Below are 26,496 nucleotides of genomic sequence, written 5' to 3'. Positions count from 1 at the left end.
GAGTCCTGATTTTTGAGCTGATGAGTCCTGAATTCAAATCAGCATGTTAATTTATACTTTTATTTTGCTAACATTGAAATCAGCAGATTAGTCCTGATTTTGAGTTCATGAGTGCTGAATTCAAATCATGTTCTTAATTTACACCTTTATTTTGCCAACTTTGAAATCAGTAGATGAGTCCTGATTTTGTTATTGATGAATCATGAATTCAAATCATGTTCCCAGTTTACAAGCTTATTTTACAAAAACTGAAATCAGCAGATCAATCCTGAATGTTGAGCTGATGAGTCCTGAATTCAAATCATCATGTTAATTTATACTTTTATTTAGCTAACATTGAAATCAGCAGATTAGCCCTGATTTTGAGATCATGAGTCCTGAATTCAAATCATGTTCTAAATTTACATCTTTATTTTGCCAACTTTGAAATCAGCAGATGAGTCCTGATTTTGCTATTGATGAATCATGAATTCAAATCATGTTGCTATTTTACAAGCTTATTTTAGAAAAACTGAAATCAGCAGATAAGTCCTGATTTTGAGTTCATGAGTGCTGAATTCAAATCAGCATGTTAATTTATACTTTTATTTTGCTAACATTGAAATCAGCAGATTAGTCGTGATTATGAGTTCATGAGTGCTGAATTCAAATCATGTTCTGAATTTACACCTTTATTTTGCCAATTTTGAAATCCGTAGATGATTCCTGATTTTGGTATTGATGAATCATGTTTCTAGTTTACAAGCTTATTTTACAAAAATTGAAATCAGCAGATCAATCCTGAATGTTGAGCTGATGAGTCCTGAATTCAAATCATCATGTTAATTTATACTTTTATTTTGCGAACATTGAAATCAGCAGATGAGTCCTGATTCGGAAGATGATGAGTCCTCAATTCAAATCAGCATGTTAATTTATACTTTATTTATGCTAACATTGAAGTCAGCAGATTAGTCCTGATTTTGAGATCATGAGTCCTGAATTCAAATCATGTTCTTAATTTACACCTTTATTTTGCCAAGTTTGAAATCAGCAGTTGAGTCCTGATTTTGCTACTGATGAATCATGAATTCAAATCATGTTGCTATTTTACAAGCTTATTTTAGAAAAACTGAAATCAGCAGATGAATCCTCATTTTTGAGCTGATGAGTCCCGAGTTCAAATCATCATGTTAATTTACACTTTTATTTTGCTAACATTGGAATCAGCAGATGAGTCCTGATTTTGATTACGAGTCCTGAATTCAAATCATGTTGTTAATTTACACCTTTATTTTGCCAACTTTGAAATCAGCATGAGTCCTGATTTTGATGATGATGAATCATGAATTCAAATCATGTTTCTACTTTACAAGCTTATTTTACAAAAACTGAAATCAGCAGATCAATCCTGAATTTTGAGCTGATGAGTCCTGAATTCAAATCATCATGTTAATTTACACTTATATTTTGCTAACATTGGAATCAACAGATGAGTCCTGATTTTGAGATCATGAGTTTTGAATTGAAATCATCTTGTTAATTTACACCTTTAATTTGCCAACATTTAAATTAGCAGATGAGTCCTGATAATGAAGTTGAATCCTGAATTCAAATCATGTTGTTAGTTTACAAGTTTATTTTACAAAAACTGAAATCAGCAGATGAATCCTGATTGCGAGCTGATGAGTCCTGATTTAAATCATCTAGTTAATTTATACCTTTTTTTGCCAACATTGAAATCAGCAGCTGAGTCCTGATTTTTGAGCTGATGAGTCCTGAATTCAAATCATCATGTTAATTTATACTTTTATTTTGCTAACATTGAAATCAGCAGATAAGTCCTGATTTTGAGTTCATGAGTGCTGAATTAAAATCAGCATGGTAATTTATACTTTTATTTTGCTAACATTGAAATCAGCAGATTAGGCCTGATTTTGAGTTCATGAGTGCTGAATTCAAATCATGTTCTTAATTTACACCTTTATTTTGCCAAGTTTGAAATCAGCAGATGAGTCCTGATTTTGCTACTGATGAATCATGAATTCAAATCATGTTGCTATTTTACAAGCTTATTTTAGAAAAACTGAAATCAGCAGATGAATCCTCATTTTTGAGCTGATGAGTCCTTAATTCAAATCATCATGTTAACACTTTTATTTTGCTAACATTGGAATCAGCAGATGAGTCCTGATTTTGATTACATGAGTCCTGAATTCAAATCATGTTGTTAATTTACACCTCTATTTTGCCAACTTTGAAATCAGCATGAGTCCTGATTTTGATGATGATGAATCATGAATTCAAATCATGTTTCTACTTTACAAGCTTATTGTACAAAAACTGAAATCAGCAGATCAATCCTGAATTTTGAGCTGATGAGTCCTGAATTCAAATCATGTTAATTTACACTTTTATTTTGCTAACATTGGAATCAGCAGATGAGTCCTGATTTTGAGAACGAGTCCTGAATTCAAATCATGTTAAGTTACACCTTTATTTTGCCAACTTTGAAATCAGCAGATGCGTCCTGATTTTGATGATGATGAATCCTGAATTCAAATCATGTTGCTAGTTTACAAGCTTATTTTACAAAAACTGAAATCAGCAGATGAATCCTGATTTCCGAGCTGATAAGTCCTGAATTCAAATCATCTAGTTAATTTATACCTTTTTTTGCCAACATTGAAATCAGCAGATGAGTCCTGATTTTTGAGCTGATGAGTCCTGAATTCAAATCATCATGTTAATTTATACTTTTATTTTGCGAACATTGAAATCAGCAGATGAGTCCTGATTCGGAAGATGATGAGTCCTCAATTCAAATCAGCATGTTAATTTATGCTTTAATTATGCTAACATTGAAGTCAGCAGATTAGTCCTGATTTTGAGATCATGAGTCCTGAATTCAAATCATGTTTTTAATTTACACCTTTATTTTGCCAAGTTTGAAATCAGCAGATGAGTCCTGATTTTGCTACTGATGAATCATGAATTCAAATCATGTTGCTATTTTACAAGCTTATTTTAGAAAAACTGAAATCAGCAGATGAATCCTAATTTTTGAGCTGATGAGTCCTTAATTCAAATCATCATGTTAATTTACACTTTTATTTTGCTAACATTGGAATCAGCAGATGAGTCCTGATTTTGATTACATAAGTCCTGAATTCAAATCATGTTGTTAATTTACACCTCTATTTTGCCAACTTTGAAATCAGCATGAGTCCTGATTTTGATGATGATGAATCATGAATTCAAATCATGTTTCTATTTTACAAGCTTATTTTACAAAAACTGAAATCAGCAGATCAATCCTGAATTTTGAGCTGATGAGTCCTGAATTCAAATCATCCTGTTAATTTACACTTTTATTTTGCTAACATTGGAATCAACAGATGAGTCCTGATTTTGAGATCATGAGTTTTGAATTGAAATCATCTTGTTAATTTACACCTTTATTTTGCCAACATTACAATCAGCAGATGAGTCCTGATTATGAAGTTGAATCCTGAATTCAAATCATGTTGTTAGTTTACAAGCTTATTTTACAAAAACTGAAATCAGCAGATGAATCCTGATTGCCGAGCTGATGAGTCCTGATTTAAATCATCTAGGTAATTTATACCTTTTTTTGCCAACATTGAAATCAGCAGATGAGTCCTGATTTTTGAGCTGATGAGTCCTGAATTCAAATCATCATGTTAATTTATACTTTTATTTTGCGAACATTGAAATCAGCAGATGAGTCCTGATTCGGAAGATGATGAGTCCTCAATTCAAATCAGCATGTTAATTTATGCTTTAATTATGCTAACATTGAAGTCAGCAGATTAGTCCTGATTTTGAGATCATGAGTCCTGAATTCAAATCATGTTCTTAATTTACACCTTTATTTTGCCAAGTTTGAAATCAGCAGATGAGTCCTGATTTTGCTACTGATGAATCATGAATTCAAATCATGTTGCTATTTTACACGCTTGTTAGACCTGGCATCATTGGCATGAGTCTCTCCTCCATTTTTTCTGTTTGCCTCCTCTGTTTACGATGTTTTTGCTGGTATATGCTTTGGGCACTGTGCCACTGCTGATCAGTGTCACAGTGCAAGTGCTCCCTATGTGAAATTGCTGTGTTGATTTACTTCCATGTTTGGCTTATTTGGTTTACTATCAGTCCCTAGTCGAGTGCACCAGGAGTGCCAGGGCTTGTAAATACAAATGCTGCTAGTGGGCCTGCAGCACATGTTGTGCCACCCACAAGAGCGGCCTAGTAAAAGTATGTCTGAAGGTCTGCCATTGCCAGACCACGTGCAGTCTGACTGTCACGAGGACTGCGCAAGTACACCTACTTGCCAGTCCCTAAACCTTCCCTTAACTTCATGTTAGTCACCCCTATGGTAGGCCCACGGGCAGGGTGCATTGTAAGCATAAGGTAGGACAAGCCTGACAAGGTTGGCATGTCCTAATAGTGAATTACATCCATAGTCGTTTTTCACTATTGTAAGGTAGCCTGCTCTCCATCAGTTAGAATGGGCTGCCAGGATTATTAATGTTATAATCCTAGCGGGCTCGGGGAGCATGGTGCAATGTCGAGTTTGGTATCCCTGAACTCAGGGTTTAATAACGCATCCGTTTGTGTGGATGGTTTTTGGACTCTGTGTTTGAAAATAGCACTTTTAGAAAGTAGCTATTTTCTTGTCTAACTGTCTACCGGTCTCTTCTGGTTCTGGTGTGTGTGTGACAGGAGCTGGGTGGCTCCAGAGAGTCTGAATGAGTCAGTGTGGGATGAGTGGGGCATTTGCATTGAGAGTAGGGGAAGAGTAGCTCTTGATAGCCTGCCCTGCCTGATACAATGTTGGCTCCGCCCCCCTGCCAGGCGACTGATGACTCTGTGCTTGCCTGGGACTTTCCTGGCCCGCCTCCTGCCGGGCAGCTGATGGCCCTGCCCCTGCCAGTGACAATGCTGGCTCCGCTCCTGCTGAGCGGCTGAGGACTCTGCCCTGCCCAGTGAATAGGCCAGGTGCTCTGGCCTGGCAACACCCACAACAAACCCAGGATGGGGGGAAATTCCCCTGCATGGACAAAGGGATCAAAGCCAAAAAGGGGTATAAGAGAAGGACCCCTGAACCAAGAATTTAGATCACTTCTGACAAGGAAACCTGAACCAAGGACAAGAAGCCTGCTGATCTAAGGACTGCCTACCCCTTCTGCCAGAGTGCTGTTTGTTGGGGGAATCCTGCATTGCTTCTTTATTTTTGCCAAGGAACCAGGAGAGAGGAACTTTGTGTGTACTCTCACTCTTTGCTGAGAAAATCTCCAAGGGCTGGAAGAGTGCCAGTCTCCTGTTGAAGTCACAGGGCTAAAGGACTTCATCTGCTTAAAGTGCTATTTGCTGGAGTTTGTGAATCCAGCACCTCTGAAAGAATCCAGCAATCTCGACGCCGACGGACGCCGCCGAATCCAGCTCGACATCGTGAGTAACGGCTCCAGTGTCCCGCTTCCTCGACGCCGGCCGCCGGGCCCGATCGACGCCAGCAGCAACGCCAGTGAGTAGTGAGTTCGGCTCCAGCTCCAAGTGACCCCGTGTCTGCACCGCCGCTGATCGCATCGACTTCGAGCCCTCTCGACGCCGTGAGCGCTGCTCACTCTTGCAACATCGACATCGACGACGCCGTATCCTGCTTCATCCCGTGAGCGCTGCTCCCGCCTGACTTCGGTCGACGCCGCTGCAGATCGCCCCGACTCCGAGGCCCGATCGACGCCGAAGACGCGACGCCGGACATCTCGACGCCGCTGATCATCGAGTGCTTCACTTTTCCAAGGTACTGTGTTGTTGGGGTCTGTGCGACTCCGGGCTCGACGTAGCGCTCCTCGCGGTCGACGCCGAACCTTTGGATTAACCTTGCCTCGACGTCGTGTGACTCCCGTGTGGGTTACATTGTTGCCAAGAACTGTGTTTTAGAGAAGAAGAGTTGCTTTTGATACTAAAGACTTTTGTGCTAAGAAGAAACCGTGCTTGAACTATTATTTTTCCTTCCAAGAGTATTTATTAAGACTGTGGTATATTTTTGTCGTTATTTGGTCTTGTGCTAAAACCTTATATAAAAATACTTATTTTTATAATACTACTGTGTCGTGTCCATTTGTAGTGTATTCACTTTATTACTGTATGTGGTCATAAATGCTTAACGCACTGCCTCTGAGATAAGCCTGTCTGCTTTGCCAAGCTACCAAGGGGGTGAGCAGGGGTTATCTAAGTGTGTGATCTCCTTGCCCTGACTAGAAAAGGTGTGTCCCTATTTGTCAGAAGTGTAGACCTCTGCCAACTAGAGACAGTCGCTTCTAACATTGGTGGGTCAGCGGTGGGATTTTGAACTTTGCATTTATGACCCATGTGCAGTGATTAGTGTGCGCTACATAGTGAAAGCAGACCATAGCGCAGCCACAATCTGTTTTGGTTGGATATTCTATTTTTGTTCTCCGCTTTTCCTGAAGCTTGATTTTTGAACACTGCCAGTTTTAACCATGAGTGATACCGGAGTCACTCCCCTTGTTGTTGCTGAGGAGGAATTTGATAGAGCCAAGATAGGGACATACGAAAAGAAGCAACTGCAATACTTTTGCAAGCAGTTTAAAGTTCCTACCAAAGGCATCTCCCGGAAAGGAGACTATTCCAAAGCATTGGAGGCTTGGTTAGCGGCCAGAGATCCCTCTGATCTGGTGGTGGTACCGACAGAGGAAGGGGAGGAGGAAGTGCCCGTGACTGGGCCTGTATCCCCTCCTGGCAGCAGTGTTTCCTCCAAAGGTCTTTCCCCTGAAGAAAGAGAAGAAAGGGCGAAGGAGCGAGCCTACAACATGGAAATGGCAAAACTTAAGATAAATGGGCAGTTGGAGATAGAGAATGCAAGAGGCAGGAGAGAAGCTGATTTGGAGATCAAAAGATTAGAGTTTGAAAGAGAGAAGTTAGCTTTTGAGCGTGATACCAAGTTGAGGGAGTTGGAGCTCCAAGCTAAAAAGTTAGAATTGAATCCCTCTGGTGGCAGCGTCCCATCTGTGCCTGCAGAAAGTAGGTTTTATTTTCCCAAAGATGTGATCAAAGATTTTCAGAAGAATGAGGATATTGGTCAGTGGTTTAAAGCATATGAGTTAGCATTGTTGGCCCACCGGGTCCCTGAGAAGGATTGGGGAGCGGGGTTGTGGGGTCGCTTTGTGAATGAGGGAAGAGATACCCTGTTAGACATGCCTGTTGAGAATAGGACGTCTTATGCTCATATGAAAGATGCTTTAATGTTAAGGTATGGCCTCACCCCAGAAAAGTACAGACAGGCCTTTAGAGAATGTAAGAAGTTGCCTGGTACCACGTGGGTGGAGTATGTGTCATATTTTTGCAGAGCCATGGATGGTTGGGTAAAGGGCAGCAAAGTGGAAAGTTATGATGCTCTTTATGATTTGTTTGCTTGGGAGCACTTGTCTAATAACTGTTTTCCAGAGCTGCGCCAGCACCTTATTGATAGCAAGATATCTAACCCTAGAAAACTTGCTGAAGAGGCGGACCGCTGGGTCAGTACCAGGGTCCACAAGGGTCCAGTGGGAGACTCAGCCAAAGGTGGGCAGGGTCCCCAGCAGAAGAATGGGGGGGACAAGGGTAAACAGAGGGAGTTCCAGAAAGGGCCCCAAAGTAATTCCCAAGGGAACCAAGGGAAAGGTTCCCAGCCTCCCCCTGTGAAGAAATCAGAGGCCCCGCCAGGTAAACCTGGTCATAGGGGCCCACTGACCTGCTTCGTTTGTAAGCAGGTAGGACACCGTTTTTATGACCCTCAGTGTCCCTTGAAGAAGTCTGGTGCACTACCCAGTGCACCACCCCGTCAGTTGGCTAGTGTAGCTCTGGGAGGGGAGGAGATGGTTGCCCATGGTGGGGAGGGTCCCGCAGAGATGTCCCTGGTCTCTCTAGGAGACATGGAATTGGTCCCGCCACCCCCTCTGCCTAGTAACACTAAAAAATATAGGCAGTGGGTGACCATTAATGGCCATAGAGTGGAAGCTCTCAGAGACACCGGAGCGAGTGTGACAGCTGTCAAATGTCACTTGGTGTCCAGAGAGCAGGTTGTTCCCCACGCATTCTACCCTGTGATAGCTGCTGACAACTCCCAGAAAGAGTGTGAGGTAGCTCAAGTTTCCTTTGAATGGGGGGGAGTTTCAGGTACTCTTCAGGTTGCGGTGAGGCCCGCCATGCCTGTTGATTGTCTCCTGGGCAACGATTTAGAAGACTCCCCTTGGGCTAAGGTGGAGAGGGAGACACATTTGAAAATGTTGGGTGTGCCAGAGTGGGTGTGTGCAACCACTCGATCCATGACAGCAAGTAAGGGTGTGGATGGGGTTCTGGAGCCTGAAAGTAGGGCCCAGGACCCAGCTGTGAAGAGAAGAGGCAGGGGGCGCGGGAAACCGTCCCCCGTAGTTCCCGTGGTCCAGGAGGAGGCAGACCTCGAGGGGGATGCCCTGGAACCCACAGGTGAACAAGTTGCCGAACTGGGAGACCTGCCCGAGCTGACCCATTGGCAGCAGGATGGTGGTCCCTCCAGGGAGGAATTCTGTGCAGAACAGAAAGTGTGCCCTTCTCTTGTGGGTATGAGGCAGCAGGCCTCAGCCCAAACCTCAGGTGATCAGTCAGGGTCACATTTTGTGTACTGGGAGAACGACCTCCTGTATAGCGAGCCTAAGGCTGCTGAGCCTGGGTCAGCCCGTGTGCTGGTGGTACCCCAGCGCTTCAGAGCCTTCCTACTGGGTTTGGCTCATGACGTTCCTTTAGCTGGACATCTGGGGCAGGACAAGACCTATGACAGGCTTGTCACCCATTTCTATTGGCCTCAGATGTGAAGGGATGTAGACATCCAGTGCAAGACCTGTCAGACTTGCCAGGCAAGTGGGAAAAGCGGGCGGAAGCAGAAGGCTCCCCTCCAACCTTTTCCCGTGGTCAGTACCCCCTTTGACCGGGTGGGGATTGACATTGTTGGGCCACTGGACCCCAAGACAGCCCTGGGCAACAGGTTCATCCTGGTCTTGGTGGACCATGCCACACGGTACCCGGAAGCCATCCCTCTCAGAACAGTGACTGCCCCCGTGGTGGGACGGGCGCTGATGGGTGTTTTCTCCCGAATGGGGTTCCCCAGAGAGGTGGTGTCAGACCGGGGCACCAACTTCATTTCCAACTATATGAAGTCTCTGTGGAAGGAGTGTGGGGTAACTTATAAGTTCACTACTCCTTACCACCCTCAAGGTAATGGGTTGGTTGAAAGATTCAACCGTACCCTTAAAGGCATGATTATGGGTCTTGAAGAACCAATGAGGCGTAAATGGGACGTCCTCTTGCCATGCCTGTTGTTTGCTTACCGTGAGGTGCCACAGAAGTCTCTAGGGTTCAGCCCCTTTGAGCTTTTGTATGGTCACCCGGTAAGAGGACCTTTAAGTCTGGTCAAAGAAGGCTGGGAGCAATCTCCCAGGAAACCTCCCCAGGATGTATACAGTTACATGCTGGCCTTTAGGAACCAGACTAGGCGCTTCAGGGATCTTGCTCAGGCAAATCTGGAGGCCAGCCAGGAGGAGATGAAGCGGTGGTACGACCAGAGGGCCACTCTGGTAGAGCTTCAGCCTGGACAGAAAGTTTGGGTCATGTCCCCTGTGGAACCTTGTGCGCTCAAGGACAGGTGGACTGGACCATTCGAGGTTGTGGAGAAGAAGAGCGATGTCACCTACCTGGTGGATTTAAAGTCTCCCAGGAACCCCTTGCGGGTCCTGCATGTCAACCGTTTGAAGCCCCACTTAGAAAGGTCCGAAGTGGGCATGCTCCTAGCTACAGATGCTGGAATGGAGGAGGAGAGTGAGCCTCTTCCTGACCTCCTGTATGCAAAAGAGCAAGATGGGTCAGTGGATGGTGTTGTCCTCTCTGACACACTGACCCCTGAACAGCAGCAGGATTGTCGCCATTTGTTGGGGCAATTCCCTGATCTGTTTTCCTTGATTCCTGGTGTTACTCAGTGGTGTGTCCATGATGTAGACACCGGGGACAGCACTCCTGTCAAGCACAAGGCTTACAGAGTGACTGACAAGGTCAGAGCATACATCAAGGAGGAGGTCTCCAAGATGTTTGCCCTAGGGGTGGTTGAGTCCTCTAGCAGTCCTTGGGCCAGCCCCGTGGTCTTGATTCCAAAGGCTGCAGCGCCTGGTGCTTCACCGGAACTTCGGTTCTGTGTGGATTACCGAGGACTCAATTCAGTCACCAAGACTGACGCGCACCCCATCCCCAGAGCTGATGAGCTCATCGATCGGTTAGGGGCTGCCCAGTACCTTAGTACGTTTGATCTAACGTCTGGGTACTGGCAGATCGCCTTGACCGATGGGGCAAAAGAGAGGTCAGCATTCTCCACACCAGATGGGCACTACCAGTTCCGGGTTATGCCCTTTGGGATGAAGAATGCCCCTGCCACCTTCCAGAGGTTGGTCAACCAGGTCTTGGCTGGACTGGAGGATTTCAGGAGGTGTTCAGCGCCAGCTGGGAGGAACACTTGTGCCACCTCCAGGAAGTGTTGTTGGCCCTGCGCAGAGCAGGCCTCACAATCAAAGCCAGTAAGTGCCAGATTGGGCAGGGTTCAGTGGTGTACTTGGGGCACCAAGTAGGGAGCGGCAAGGTGGCCCCCCTACAACCCAAGATTGATACCATCCTGGCATGGGCACCGCCCAAAACCCAGACTCAGGTGAGAGCCTTCCTGGGTCTCACGGGTTACTACAGGAGGTTTGTCAAGGATTATGGTAACATTGTGCACCCCTTGACTTCGCTGACTTCCAGGAAGCAGCCACGACTTGTGAACTGGACTGACGCCTGTCAGACGGCCTTTGACACCCTGAAAACTGCAATGTGCACAGCACCCATACTCCAGGCACCCGACTTTTCTAAAGAATTTGTTGTTCAGACGGACGCTTCAGAGCATGGCGTGGGGGCTGTTCTAGCTCAGGTGAATGAAGAGGGCCGAGACTTACCTGTAGCCTTCATCAGCAGGAGGTTACTTCCCAGGGAACAGAGGTGGAGTGCGATAGAAAGAGAAGCATTTGCTGTGGTCTGGGCACTGAAAAAGCTGAGACCCTACCTGTTTGGGACTCACTTCCGGGTGCAGACAGATCACAGGCCCCTCAGATGGTTGATGCAGATGAGGGGTGAGAATCCAAAGCTGTTGAGGTGGTCCATTTCCCTACAGGGGATGGACTTCACGGTGGAACACCGCCCTGGCACAGATCACGCCAATGCTGATGGTCTGTCCAGATTTTTCCGCCTTAGTGATGAGGACTCCCTAGGGTAAGGGTAGTTCTCCCCACATTTCAGCTGGAGGGGACACGTGTTAGACCTGGCATCATTGGCATGAGTCTCTCCTCCATTTTTTCTGTTTGCCTCCTCTGTTTACGATGTTTTTGCTGGTATATGCTTTGGGCACTGTGCCACTGCTGATCAGTGTCACAGTGCAAGTGCTCCCTATGTGAAATTGCTGTATTGATTTACTTCCATGTTTGGCTTATTTGGTTTACTATCAGTCCCTAGTCGAGTGCACCAGGAGTGCCAGGGCTTGTAAATACAAATGCTGCTAGTGGGCCTGCAGCACATGTTGTGCCACCCACAAGAGCGGCCTAGTAAAAGTATGTCTGAAGGTCTGCCATTGCCAGACCACGTGCAGTCTGACTGTCACGAGGACTGCGCAAGTACACCTACTTGCCAGTCCCTAAACCTTCCCTTAACTTCATGTTAGTCACCCCTATGGTAGGCCCACGGGCAGGGTGCATTGTAAGCATAAGGTAGGACAAGCCTGACAAGGTTGGCATGTCCTAATAGTGAATTACATCCATAGTCGTTTTTCACTATTGTAAGGTAGCCTGCTCTCCATCAGTTAGAATGGGCTGCCAGGATTATTAATGTTATAATCCTAGCGGGCTCGGGGAGCATGGTGCAATGTCGAGTTTGGTATCCCTGAACTCAGGGTTTAATAACGCATCCGTTTGTGTGGATGGTTTTTGGACTCTGTGTTTGAAAATAGCACTTTTAGAAAGTAGCTATTTTCTTGTCTAACTGTCTACCGGTCTCTGCTGGTTCTGGTGTGTGTGTGACAGGAGCTGGGTGGCTCCAGAGAGTCTGAATGAGTCAGTGTGGGATGAGTGGGGCATTTGCATTGAGAGTAGGGGAAGAGTAGCTCTTGATAGCCTGCCCTGCCTGATACAATGTTGGCTCCGCCCCCCTGCCAGGCGACTGATGACTCTGTGCTTGCCTGGGACTTTCCTGGCCCGCCTCCTGCCGGGCAGCTGATGGCCCTGCCCCTGCCAGTGACAATGCTGGCTCCGCTCCTGCTGAGCGGCTGAGGACTCTGCCCTGCCCAGTGAATAGGCCAGGTGCTCTGGCCTGGCAACACCCACAACAAACCCAGGATGGGGGGAAATTCCCCTGCATGGACAAAGGGATCAAAGCCAAAAAGGGGTATAAGAGAAGGACCCCTGAACCAAGAATTTAGATCACTTCTGACAAGGAAACCTGAACCAAGGACAAGAAGCCTGCTGATCTAAGGACTGCCTACCCCTTCTGCCAGAGTGCTGTTTGTTGGGGGAATCCTGCATTGCTTCTTTATTTTTGCCAAGGAACCAGGAGAGAGGAACTTTGTGTGTACTCTCACTCTTTGCTGAGAAAATCTCCAAGGGCTGGAAGAGTGCCAGTCTCCTGTTGAAGTCACAGGGCTAAAGGACTTCATCTGCTTAAAGTGCTATTTGCTGGAGTTTGTGAATCCAGCACCTCTGAAAGAATCCAGCAATCTCGACGCCGACGGACGCCGCCGAATCCAGCTCGACATCGTGAGTAACGGCTCCAGTGTCCCGCTTCCTCGACGCCGGCCGCCGGGCCCGATCGACGCCAGCAGCAACGCCAGTGAGTAGTGAGTTCGGCTCCAGCTCCAAGTGACCCCGTGTCTGCACCGCCGCTGATCGCATCGACTTCGAGCCCTCTCGACGCCGTGAGCGCTGCTCACTCTTGCAACATCGACATCGACGACGCCGTATCCTGCTTCATCCCGTGAGCGCTGCTCCCGCCTGACTTCGGTCGACGCCGCTGCAGATCGCCCCGACTCCGAGGCCCGATCGACGCCGAAGACGCGACGCCGGACATCTCGACGCCGCTGATCATCGAGTGCTTCACTTTTCCAAGGTACTGTGTTGTTGGGGTCTGTGCGACTCCGGGCTCGACGTAGCGCTCCTCGCGGTCGACGCCGAACCTTTGGATTAACCTTGCCTCGACGTCGTGTGACTCCCGTGTGGGTTACATTGTTGCCAAGAACTGTGTTTTAGAGAAGAAGAGTTGCTTTTGATACTAAAGACTTTTGTGCTAAGAAGAAACCGTGCTTGAACTATTATTTTTCCTTCCAAGAGTATTTATTAAGACTGTGGTATATTTTTGTCGTTATTTGGTCTTGTGCTAAAACCTTATATAAAAATACTTATTTTTATAATACTACTGTGTCGTGTCCATTTGTAGTGTATTCACTTTATTACTGTATGTGGTCATAAATGCTTAACGCACTGCCTCTGAGATAAGCCTGTCTGCTTTGCCAAGCTACCAAGGGGGTGAGCAGGGGTTATCTAAGTGTGTGATCTCCTTGCCCTGACTAGAAAAGGTGTGTCCCTATTTGTCAGAAGTGTAGACCTCTGCCAACTAGAGACAGTCGCTTCTAACAACGCTTATTTTAGAAAAACTGAAATCAGCAGATGAATCCTCATTTTTGAGCTGATGAGTCCCGAGTTCAAATCATCATGTTAATTTACACTTTTATTTTGCTAACATTGGAATCAGCAGATGAGTCCTGATTTTGATTACGAGTCCTGAATTCAAATCATGTTGTTAATTTACACCTCTATTTTGCCAACTTTGAAATCAGCATGAGTCCTGATTTTGATGATGATGAATCATGAATTCAAATCATGTTTCTACTTTACAAGCTTATTTTACAAAAACTGAAATCAGCAGATCAATCCTGAATTTTGAGCTGATGAGTCCTGAATTCAAATCATCCTGTTAATTTACACTTTTATTTTGCTAACATTGGAATCAACAGATGAGTCCTGATTTTGAGATCATGAGTTTTGAATTGAAATCATCTTGTTAATTTACACCTTTATTTTGCCAACATTGAAATCAGCAGATGAGTCCTGATTATGAAGTTGAATCCTGAATTCAAATCATGTTGTTAGTTTACAAGCTCATTTTACAAAAACTGAAATCAGCAGATGAATCCTGATTGCCGAGCTGATGAGTCCTGATTTAAATCATCTAGTTAATTTATACCTTTTTTTGCCAACATTGAAATCAGCAGATGAGTCCTGATTTTTGAGCTGAGTCCTGAATTCAAATCAGCATGTTAATTTATACTTTTATTTTGCGAACATTGAAATCAGCAGATTAGTCCTGATTTTGAGTTCATGAGTGCTGAATTCAAATCATGTTCTTAATTTACACCTTTATTTTGCCAACTTTGAAATCAGTAGATGAGTCCTGATTTTGTTATTGATGAATCATGAATTCAAATCATGTTCCCAGTTTACAAGCTTATTTTACAAAAACTGAAATCAGCAGATCAATCCTGAATGTTGAGCTGATGAGTCCTGAATTCAAATCATCATGTTAATTTATACTTTTATTTAGCTAACATTGAAATCAGCAGATTAGCCCTGATTTTGAGATCATGAGTCCTGAATTCAAATCATGTTCTAAATTTACATCTTTATTTTGCCAACTTTGAAATCAGCAGATGAGTCCTGATTTTGCTATTGATGAATCATGAATTCAAATCATGTTGCTATTTTACAAGCTTATTTTAGAAAAACTGAAATCAGCAGATAAGTCCTGATTTTGAGTTCATGAGTGCTGAATTCAAATCAGCATGTTAATTTATACTTTTATTTTGCTAACATTGAAATCAGCAGATTAGTCGTGATTATGAGTTCATGAGTGCTGAATTCAAATCATGTTCTGAATTTACACCTTTATTTTGCCAATTTTGAAATCCGTAGATGATTCCTGATTTTGGTATTGATGAATCATGTTTCTAGTTTACAAGCTTATTTTACAAAAATTGAAATCAGCAGATCAATCCTGAATGTTGAGCTGATGAGTCCTGAATTCAAATCATCATGTTAATTTATACTTTTATTTTGCGAACATTGAAATCAGCAGATGAGTCCTGATTCGGAAGATGATGAGTCCTCAATTCAAATCAGCATGTTAATTTATACTTTATTTATGCTAACATTGAAGTCAGCAGATTAGTCCTGATTTTGAGATCATGAGTCCTGAATTCAAATCATGTTCTTAATTTACACCTTTATTTTGCCAAGTTTGAAATCAGCAGTTGAGTCCTCATTTTGCTACTGATGAATCATGAATTCAAATCATGTTGCTATTTTACAAGCTTATTTTAGAAAAACTGAAATCAGCAGATGAATCCTCATTTTTGAGCTGATGAGTCCCGAGTTCAAATCATCATGTTAATTTACACTTTTATTTTGCTAACATTGGAATCAGCAGATGAGTCCTGATTTTGATTACAAGTCCTGAATTCAAATCATGTTGTTAATTTACACCTTTATTTTGCCAACTTTGAAATCAGCATGAGTCCTGATTTTGATGATGATGAATCATGAATTCAAATCATGTTTCTACTTTACAAGCTTATTTTACAAAAACTGAAATCAGCAGATCAATCCTGAATTTTGAGCTGATGAGTCCTGAATTCAAATCATCATGTTAATTTACACTTATATTTTGCTAACATTGGAATCAACAGATGAGTCCTGATTTTGAGATCATGAGTTTTGAATTGAAATCATCTTGTTAATTTACACCTTTAATTTGCCAACATTTAAATTAGCAGATGAGTCCTGATAATGAAGTTGAATCCTGAATTCAAATCATGTTGTTAGTTTACAAGTTTATTTTACAAAAACTGAAATCAGCAGATGAATCCTGATTGCGAGCTGATGAGTCCTGAATTCAAATCATCCTGTTAATTTACACTTTTATTTTGCTAACATTGGAATCAACAGATGAGTCCTGATTTTGAGATCATGAGTTTTGAATTGAAATCATCTTGTTAATTTACACCTTTATTTTGCCAACATTGAAATCAGCAGATGAGTCCTGATTATGAAGTTGAATCCTGAATTCAAATCATGTTGTTAGTTTACAAGCTTATTTTACAAAAACTGAAATCAGCAGATGAATCCTGATTGCCGAGCTGATGAGTCCTGATTTAAATCATCTAGGTAATTTATACCTTTTTTTGCCAACATTGAAATCAGCAGATGAGTCCTGATTTTTGAGCTGATGAGTCCTGAATTCAAATCATCATGTTAATTTATACTTTTATTTTGCGAACATTGAAATCAGCAGATGAGTCCTGATTCGGAAGATGATGAGTCCTCAATTCAAATCAGCATGTTAATTTATGCTTTAATTATGCTAACATTGAAGTCAGCAGATTAGTCCTGATTTTGAGATCATGAGTCCTGAATTCAAATCATGTTCTTAATTTACACCTTTATTTTGCCAAGTTTGAAATCAGCAGATGAGTCCTGATTTTGCTACTGATGAATCATGAATTCAAATCATGTTGCTATTTTACAAGCTTATTTTAGAAAAACTGAAATCAGCAGATGAATCCTCATTTTTGAGCTGATGAGTCCCGAGTTCAAATCATCATGTTAATTTACACTTTTATTTTGCTAACATTGGAATCAGCAGATGAGTCCTGATTTTGATTACGAGTCCTGAATTCAAATCATGTTGTTAATTTACACCTTTATTTTGCCAACTTTGAAATCAGCATGAGTCCTGATTTTGATGATGATGAATCATGAATTCAAATCATGTTTCTACTTTACAAGCTTATTTTACAAAAACTGAAATCAGCAGATCAATCCTGAATTTTGAGCTGATGAGTCCTGAATTCAAACCATCATGTTAATTTACACTTTTATTTTGCTAACATTGGAATCAACAGATGAGTCCTGATTTTGAGATCATGAGTTTTGAATTGAAATCATCTTGTTAATTTACACCTTTAATTTGCCAACATTTAAATTAGCAGATGAGTCCTGATAATGAAGTTGAATCCTGAATTCAAATCATGTTGTTAGTTTACAAGCTTATTTTACAAAAACTGAAATCAGCAGATGAATCCTGATTGCGAGCTGATGAGTCCTGATTTAAATCATCTAATTAATTTATACCTTTTTTGCCAACATTGAAATCAGCAGCTGAGTCCTGATTTTTGAGCTGATGAGTCCTGAATTCAAATCATCATGTTAATTTATACTTTTATTTTGCTAACATTGAAATCAGCAGATAAGTCCTGATTTTGAGTTCATGAGTGCTGAATTAAAATCAGCATGGTAATTTATACTTTTATTTTGCTAACATTGGAATCAGCAGATGAGTCCTGATTTTGAGAACGAGTCCTGAATTCAAATCATGTTGTTAAGTAACACCTTTATTTTGCCAACTTTGAAATCAGCAGATGAGTCCTGATTTTGATGATGATGAATCCTGAATTCAAATCATGTTGCTAGTTTACAAGCTTATTTTACAAAAACTGAAATCAGCAGATGAATCCTGATTTCCGAGCTGATGAGTCCTGAATTCAAATCATCTAGTTAATTTATACCATTTTTTGCCAACATTGAAATCAGCAGATGAGTCCTGATTCAGAAGATGATGATTCCTCAATTCAAATCAGCATGTTAATTTATACTTTAATTATGCTAACATTGAAGTCAGCATATTAGTCCTGATTTTGAGATCATGAGTCCTGAATTCAAATAATGTTCTTAATTTACACCTTTATTTTGCCAAGTTTGAAATCAGCAGATGAGTCCTGATTTTTCTACTGAGGAATCATGAATTCAAATCAAGTTGCTATTTTACAAGCTTATTTTAAAAAAACTGAAATCAGCAGATGAATCCTCATTTTTGAGCTGATGAGTCCTGAATTCCAATCATCATGTTAATTTACACTTTTATTTTGCTGGCATTGGAATCAGCAGATGAGTCCTGATTTTGATTACGAGTCCTGAATTCAAATCATGTTGTTAATGTACACATTTATTTTGCCAACTTTGAAATCAGCATGAGTCCTGATTTTGATGATGATGAACCATGAATTCAAATCATGTTTCTACTTTACAAGCTTATTTTACAAAAACTGAAATCAGCAGATCAATCCTGAATTTTGAGCTGATGAGTCCTGAATTCAAATCATCATGTTAATTTACACTTTTATTTTGCTAACATTGGAATCAACAGATGAGTCCTGATTTTGAGATCATGAGTTTTGAATTGAAATCATCTTGTTAATTTACACCTTTAATTTGCCAACATTTAAATTAGCAGATGAGTCCTGATAATGAAGTTGAATCCTGAATTCAAATCATGTTGTTAGTTTACAAGCTTATTTTACAAAAACTGAAATCAGCAGATGAATCCTGATTGCGAGCTGATGAGTCCTGATTTAAATCATCTAGTTAATTTATACCTTTTTTTGCCAACATTGAAATCAGCAGCTGAGTCCTGATTTTTGAGCTGATGAGTCCTGAATTCAAATCATCATGTTAATTTATACTTTTATTTTGCTAACATTGAAATCAGCAGATAAGTCCTGATTTTGAGTTCATGAGTGCTGAATTAAAATCAGCATGGTAATTTATACTTTTATTTTGCTAACATTGGAATCAGCAGATGAGTCCTGATTTTGAGAACGAGTCCTGAATTCAAATCATGTTGTTAAGTAACACCTTTATTTTGCCAACTTTGAAATCAGCAGATGAGTCCTGATTTTGATGATGATGAATCCTGAATTCAAATCATGTTGCTAGTTTACAAGCTTATTTTACAAAAACTGAAATCAGCAGATGAATCCTGATTTCCGAGCTGATGAGTCCTGAATTCAAATCATCTAGTTAATTTATACCTTTTTTTGCCAACATTGAAATCAGCAGATGAGTCCTGATTCAGAAGATGATGATTCCTCAATTCAAATCAGCATGTTAATTTATACTTTAATTATGCTAACATTGAAGTCAGCATATTAGTCCTGATTTTGAGATCATGAGTCCTGAATTCAAATAATGTTCTTAATTTACACCTTTATTTTGCCAAGTTTGAAATCAGCAGATGAGTCCTGATTTTGCTACTGAGGAATCATGAATTCAAATCAAGTTGCTATTTTACAAGCTTATTTTAAAAAAACTGAAATCAGCAGATGAATCCTCATTTTTGAGCTGATGAGTCCTGAATTCCAATCATCATGTTAATTTACACTTTTATTTTGCTGGCATTGGAATCAGCAGATGAGTCCTGATTTTGATTACGAGTCCTGAATTCAAATCATGTTGTTAATTTACACATTTATTTTGCCAACTTTGAAATCAGCATGAGTCCTGATTTTGATGATGATGAACCATGAATTCAAATCATGTTTCTACTTTACAAGCTTATTTTACAAAAACTGAAATCAGCAGATCAATCCTGAATTTTGAGCTGATGAGTCCTGAATTCAAATCATCATGTTAATTTACACTTTTATTTTGCTAACATTGGAATCAACAGATGAGTCCTGATTTTGAGATCATGAGTTTTGAATTGAAATCATCTTGTTAATGTACACCTTTATTTTGCCAACATTTAAATCAGCAGATGAGTCCTGATTATGAAGTTGAATCCTGAATTCAAATCATGTTGTTAGTTTACAAGCTTATTTTACAAAAACTGAAATCAGCAGATTAATCCTGATTGCCGAGCTGATGAGTCCTGATTTAAATCATCTAGTTAATTTATAACTTTTTTTTTGCCAACATTGAAATCAGCAGATGAGTCCTGATTTTTGAGCTGATGAGTCCTGAATTCAAATCATCATGTTAATTTATACTTTTATTTTGCTAACATTGAAATCAGCAGATAAGTCCTGATTTTGAGTTCATGAGTGCTGAATTCAAGCACCTTTGGTCCCTGCACTTGTGCACACGGACCAGAATGGATTTGTTCCTACCCGCATCACGTCTTACAATATTAGACGACTCTTTCGTGTGCAAAGTCAGGCGGTGTCCCGGTGGCCGCGTTCGGGGTGTGTGATCCTCGACCTCGAAAAAGCGTTCGACTCGGTGGAGTGGCCCTACCTTGCGCTGGTACTGGAAAAGTTCGGACTGGGTGCGGCATATCTCCGAATGGTGGAACTCCTCTACTCAGCACCTGTAGTGCGGGTTCGGACGATCAGGCTCTTCTCGGACCCAATTCGAGTCCGCAGGGGCACGAGGCAGGGGTGTCCCCTCTCCCCACTGATATTTGCGCTCATGATGGAGCCACTGGCGACACTACTGCGAGCCTCTGGCGAGACGTGGGGGATTAGGTTGATGGACGGGATGCACGCTGTGTCGCTCTATGCTGACGACTTGTTACTCTATGTCAGGGATCTGACCTGTTTCCCCCGCGAACTAACGGACATCTTTCGAACCTTTGGCGAAATGTCGGGGTTGCGCGTCAATTGGGCTAAGTCGGGAGTGTACTCTTTTGCGGCAGACACCCCTGAGTGTGATGTTGAGGTGATGGGTGAACGACTACTGTGGTACCCCACAGTATTCCGATATTTGGGGATCCGTGTGTACCGCAAAACCGCAGACCTACTGGATGGCAACCTCACGAGGGCGATTTCCTCGCTCACAGCGCAAGTTTCCTTTTGGAACACTCTTCCACTGACTGTGCCCAGCCGTATTGCTCTGGCGAAGGCGATCGCCTTGCCTAGGCTCCTATATTTCTATGCGAATCTGCCAGTCTATGTGCCAGTTCGCACATTTCGCGAGCTAGACACGCTGCACAGGCGATTGATTTGGAACAAAGGCCGTCCCAGGGTGGCGTTGAGGACCCTTTATGCTGCGACAGAGAATGGTGGGCTATCGGTCCCGAACCACGAGCTGTATTACTTAGCTGCGCAACTGCAGTGGGTAGCTTACTGGCTGAGCGGGCGTAACCTGAGTGACACAGCCACTACAGAGACTATCATGTCGATCTCCCAGATCCATGCGCTGTTTCATCCTTTGGCTAGGTCACATGTTCAGGCCCAACTCCACCTGGAGGTGGCAAGGAAGTGCTTCCTCAGAGGCCTGAAACTTACTGCAGCGGTAAAGCCGTACGCACCCAACCTGCCATTCCTGGGCAAACCCTGGGGATCCGAGATACTTACGGCACCCCTGCTGGACAGCTGGGGAGCGGCTGACTTAGACAGCTTAGGCGACCTATTTGCGGATGGTGCGCTACTTCCTTTTGAGACGCTAGCAAACAACACAGGGTTACCGGTGGGGCAATTCCTGACTCACGCAAAACTACTACACACATTGACAAGAGCTTGGGGGCCCCTGGCGGAGGAACCACCGATTCACCTGCTTATCCAATACTTGCATGTGATGGGACACGGCTCTCATCTTGTACACTGGATTGCTCAAGCGTTGCAAGCACATACACATGTCTCCCCTCAACGCCTGCGGGACAAATGGACGACTGACAGGGGACGGGACTGGACTGACAAAGAATGGACGAGAGTACTGGCTGGATCGCAGCATGTCCCGCGTAATGCACGTTTTAAGATTATACAATACTACGTGATCCACCGAGCATATCTGTCCCCGGACAAAATTAATAGGTACTTCGGACTTACTGAGACAGCATGCCCTAGATGTGGCCTTGTGGACGCACAGTTTTTACATGTCCTTTGGTCCTGCGTATCGCTACGGCTCTACTGGTCTGCAGTGTCGACTACCTTGGCGAAAGCGACGGGGGGCGCACTGCCGACCACCTGGGAAGCTTGTCTGTTGGGGTTATTTAGGAGAACGAAACAGACGAGGGTGCAAACGAGATTCTGGGATCTGGGGTTGATCACGGCGAAACGTCTTATTACTAGGGGTTGGAAGCATCATGTGCCCCCTCAAACGGTGCAGTGGCGGCACTCGCTGGATAATTGGGCGAGAGCTGAGAGTGTGGCATTGCACCGAGAGGAAACGGCAGGGCTCAGGATGTATCCTATTGCGCTGGAGTGGGATGGTATCCTGACGACCTATCACCAAGTGTGTTTGCAGAATGAGATTGCGTGAGTGACTTCCCCATGCTCTCCAACGCCATTGTTGTCATTGCTCTCGCGCCCGCCCCCCCCTCCCCTTATGCTGCCTCCCCCCTTGCTCCCTCCCCCCCCCTTTTTTCTCACCACGGCATTTCCCACATGCCCTGCCATACATGAGAAGTCTACCGAGCTCACCATGTTCCCGTCACTACGTCATACTTAGGCACACTCCTCTCAGTATCCCAAGCTCCACACGCACACACGCGATCACAGTTAAGCACCGCCTGGTTAATGGTTCCCTATATGTTTAGGGTTGTTCCTTATGGTTGATAGTTTTCGATTACAATTTTGAATGTGCAATTACTTGACAATATAAACAACTGACCTACTTTTCCAGTCATGGTATGCCTTGAGTGCTATATGGAATGGAACTGGGCTATGTAGCTACTGCTCAGGGGTTCTTCGCATCAACGTTAGACACTGCCACTACTGGATGTTAATATATTGTGCATGTGCTGGAGATATATGAATCTGTCATGCTGTTTACCCGTGCTCCTGTTAAGTTGCCCCTTTGCTGTCATACCTCCACGGGGGTGGTGATTTGCGGAGCCTGGGGCTTCCTGTCTTATGTAACAGCACTGTTTATTCGCAATGACCGCATATGTGTATTCTGTACTATGACAAACTACAATAAACATATTCAAACAAAAAAAATGAGTGCTGAATTCAAATCAGCATGGTAATTTATACTTTTATTTTGCTAACATTGAAATCAGCAGATTAGTCCTGATTTTGAGTTCATGAGTGCTGAATTCAAATCATGTTCTTAATTTACACCTTTATTTTGCCAACTTTCAAATCAGCAGAAGAGTCCTGATTTTTGCTATTGATGAATCATGAATTCAAATCATGTTGCTATTTTACAAGCTTATTTTAGAAAAACTGAAATCAGCAGATGAATCCTGATTTCTGAGCTGATGAGTCCTGAATTCAAATCATCATGTTAATTTACACTTTTATTTCGCTAACATTGGAATCAGCAGAGGAGTCCTGATTTTGAGAACGAGTCCTGAATTGAAATCCTGTTGTTAAGTTACACCTTTATTTTGCCAACTTTGAAATCAGCAGATGAGTCCTGATTTTGATGATGATGAATCCTGAATTCAAATCATGTTGCTAGTTTACAAGCTTATTTTACAAAAACTGAAATCAGCAGATGAATTCTGATTTTCGAGCTGATGAGTCCTGAATTCAAATCATTTTAATTTACACCTTTATTTTGCTGGCATTGAAATGAGCAGATGAGGCCTGATTTTGGAGCTGATGAATCCTGCATTCAAATCGTGTTGCTGATTTAAAAGCTTACTTTATAAAAAACTGAAATCAGCAGATGAGTCCTGATTTTGAGATCATGAGTTTTCAATTCAAATCATCTTGTTCATTTACACCTTTATTTTGCCAACATTGAAATCTGCAGATGAGTCCTGATTATGAAGTTGAATCCTGAATTCAAATCATGTTGCTAGTTTGAAAGATTATTTTACAAAAACTGAAATCAGCAGATGAATCCTGATTGCCAAGCTGATGAGTCCCGATTTAAATAATCTAGTTAAGTTATACCTTTTTTTGCCAACATTGAAATCAGCAGCTAAGTCCTGATTCAGAAGATACGTTCTGAATTCAAATCAGCATGTTAAATTATACTTTTATTTTGCTAACATTGAAATCAACAGCTAAGTCCTGATTCAGAAGATACGTTCTGAATTCAAATCAGCATGGTAATTTATACTTTTATTTTGCTAACATTGAAATCAGCAGATTAGTCCTGGTTTTGAGATCATGAGTCCTGAATTCAAATCATCTAGTTAATTTATACCTTTATTTTTCAACATTGAAATCAGCAGATGAGTCCTGATTTTTGAGCTGATGAGTCCTGAATTCAAATCATCATGTTAATTTATACTTTTATCTTGCTAACATTGAAATCAGCAGATAAGTCCTGATTCGGAAGATGATGAGTCCTGAATTCAAATCAGCATGTTAATTTATACTTTTATTTTGCTAACATTGAAATCAGCAGATTATTCCTGATTTTGAGATCATGAGTCCTGAATTCAAATCATGTTCTTAATTTACACCTTTATTTTGCCAACTTTGAAATCAGCAGATGAGTCCTGATTTTGCTATGGATGAATCATGAATTCAAATCAAGTTGCTATTTTACAAGCTTATTTTAAAAAAAACTGAAATCAGCAGATGAATCCTCATTTTTGAGCTGATGAGTCCTGAATTCCAATCATCATGTTAATTTACACTTTTATTTTGCTGGCATTGGAATCAGCAGATGAGTCCTGATTTTGATTACGAGTCCTGAATTCAAATCATGTTGTTAATTTACACATTTATTTTGCCAACTTTGAAATCAGCATGAGTCCTGATTTTGATGATGATGAACCATGAATTCAAATCATGTTTCTACTTTACAAGCTTATTTTACAAAAACTGAAATCAGCAGATCAATCCTGAATGTTGAGCTGATGAGTCCTGAATTCAAATCATCATGTTAATTTATACTTTTATTTTGCTAACATTGAAATCAGCAGATTAGCCCTGATTTTGAGATCATGAGTCCTGAATTCAAATCATGTTCTTAAATTACATCTTTATTTTGCCAACTTTGAAATCAGCAGATGAGTCCTGATTTTGCTATTGATGAATCATGAATTCAAATCATGTTGCTATTTTACAAGCTTATTTTAGAAAAACTGAAATCAGCAGATAAGTCCTGATTTTGAGTTCATGAGTGCTGAATTCAAATCAGCATGTTAATTTATACTTTTATTTTGCTAACATTGAAATCAGCAGATTAGTCCTGATTATGAGTTCATGAGTGCTGAATTCAAATCATGTTCTTAATTTACACCTTTATTTTGCCAATTTTGAAATCCGTAGATGAGTCCTGATTTTGGTATTGATGAATCATGAATTTAAATCATGTTGCTATTTTACAAGCTTATTTTAGAAAAACTGAAATCAGCAGATGAATCCTGATTTCTGAGCTGATGAGTCCTGAATTCAAATCATCATGTTAATTTACACTTTTATTTCGCTAACATTGGAATCAGCAGAGGAGTCCTGATTTTGAGAACGAGTCCTGAATTGAAATCCTGTTGTTAAGTTACACCTTTATTTTGCCAACTTTGAAATCAGCAGATGAGTCCTGATTTTGATGATGATGAATCCTGAATTCAAATCATGTTGCTAGTTTACAAGCTTATTTTACAAAAACTGAAATCAGCAGATGAATTCTGATTTTCGAGCTGATGAGTCCTGAATTCAAATCATCTAGTTAATTTATACCTTTTTTGCCAACATTGAAATCAGCAGATGAGTCCTGATTTTTGAGCTAATGAGTCCTGAATTCAAATCATCATGTTAATTTATACATTTATTTTGCGAACATTGAAATCAGCAGATGAGTCCTGAATTCGGAAGATGATGAGTCCTGAATTCAAATCAGCATGTTAATTTATACTTTTATTTTGCTAACATTGAAATCAGAAGATAAGTCCTGATTTTGAGCTGATGAGTCCTGAATTCAAATCATTTTAATTTACACCTTTATTTTGCTGGCATTGAAATGAGCAGATGAGGCCTGATTTTGGAGCTGATGAATCCTGCATTCAAATCGTGTTGCTGATTTAAAAGCTTACTTTATAAAAAACTGAAATCAGCAGATGAGTCCTGATTTTGAGATCATGAGTTTTCAATTCAAATCATCTTGTTCATTTACACCTTTATTTTGCCAACATTGAAATCTGCAGATGACTCCTGATTATGAAGTTGAATCCTGAATTCAAATCATGTTGCTAGTTTGAAAGATTATTTTACAAAAACTGAAATCAGCAGATGAATCCTGATTGCCAAGCTGATGAGTCCCGATTTAAATAATCTAGTTAAGTTATACCTTTTTTTGCCAACATTGAAATCAGCAGCTAAGTCCTGATTCAGAAGATACGTTCTGAATTCAAATCAGCATGTTAAATTATACTTTTATTTTGCTAACATTGAAATCAACAGCTAAGTCCTGATTCAGAAGATACGTTCTGAATTCAAATCAGCATGGTAATTTATACTTTTATTTTGCTAACATTGAAATCAGCAGATTAGTCCTGGTTTTGAGATCATGAGTCCTGAATTCAAATCATCTAGTTAATTTATACCTTTATTTTTCAACATTGAAATCAGCAGATGAGTCCTGATTTTTGAGCTGATGAGTCCTGAATTCAAATCATCATGTTAATTTATACTTTTATCTTGCTAACATTGAAATCAGCAGATAAGTC

This window comes from Lissotriton helveticus, chromosome 1_1, assembly GCF_964261635.1.
Source record: "Lissotriton helveticus chromosome 1_1, aLisHel1.1, whole genome shotgun sequence".
Lineage (NCBI taxonomy): Eukaryota > Metazoa > Chordata > Amphibia > Caudata > Salamandridae > Lissotriton > Lissotriton helveticus.
The sequence above is the reverse complement of the archived record's forward strand: the minus strand, read 5'-3'. Positions refer to the sequence as shown.